Source organism: Mus caroli, chromosome 3, assembly GCF_900094665.2.
Source record: "Mus caroli chromosome 3, CAROLI_EIJ_v1.1, whole genome shotgun sequence".
Taxonomy (NCBI): Eukaryota; Metazoa; Chordata; class Mammalia; order Rodentia; family Muridae; genus Mus; species Mus caroli.
The window spans coordinates 63,260,932-63,261,956 of record NC_034572.1 but is presented as its reverse complement, the minus strand read 5'-3'; the positions used below and the strand labels follow the sequence as shown (position 1 = coordinate 63,261,956).

The following is a 1,025-nucleotide window of genomic DNA, read 5'->3' as shown; positions in this document are numbered from 1 at the left end:
GGGGTGGGGGTGGGTGGGTGGGGGACTGGGGGGGGTGTATTGGGGACTTTTTGGATAGCATTGGAAATGTAATTGAGGAAAATACCTAATAAAAAAATAAATAAATAAAATAAAAGAATCTGTCATAGACTGGGCAGTGGTGGCGCACACCTTTAATCCTAGCACTTGGGAGGCAGAGACAGGAAGATTTCTGAGTTTGAGGCCAGCCTGGTCTACAGAGTGAGTTCCAGGACAGCCAGGGCTATACAGAGAAACCCTGTCAAAAAAAGAAAGAAAGAAAGAAAGAAAGAAAGAAAGAAAGAAAGAAAGAAAGAAAGAAAGAAAGAAAGAAAGAAAGAAAAGAAAGAAAAAAGGAATCTGTCATAGGCACCTTGGGGATGAAGGATGAAGGCATGTTGTTTCCTTTCTATGTATATATCATTGTAGCTAGATATCTTTGACATGATATGTATGGACATACATATAGTACGGTATAGTATAGTATAGTGTACATAGGCACATACACATGCATTTTAATAGGTTCAGATGTACCAATGTAATTTGTGACAAACGCATTCTAATAGATGAACAAATAATGTGCCTGACAGAAAAGGTAAGAACCAGGGAATGGTATGACCAACTTATTCTGGTGAGCTGTGTGTCCTGGACACAGTCACTTCTCTTCTCTGTGCTCCAGATTCTCCTCACAGCCACGTAAAATGCCTTCTGTGCCTACTATCAGCTTGTCTCCATCCACCCAGTCACTCTTGCACATCAGCCTCAGCTTGGATCCTTCTTCTTCCACCTGGCCACGTGCCAAAGCAATACACACCTAAAATTCATGTGGTCCCTACCACACATCAGGCCCTGTTTGACATTTACTTAATGTCAACAGGAGACACAGATCTTCACACACATGAAACAGGTATTTTATTGTCAATGCAAATAGGAGCTTTCTTTTTTTTAATTTTTAATATTTTTATTACATATTTTCCTCAATTACATTTCCAATGCTATCCCAAAAGTCCCCCATAGCGCCCCCCACT

The 1,025-nt window shown here is 40.5% G+C and overlaps 1 pseudogene; it reads left to right on the top strand.

Moving 5' to 3' along the window:
• The first annotated feature begins 574 nt into the window (after window positions 1–574).
• LOC110291837 overlaps window positions 575–1,025 on the top strand; it is an 11,404-nt pseudogene continuing 10,953 nt past the window's right edge.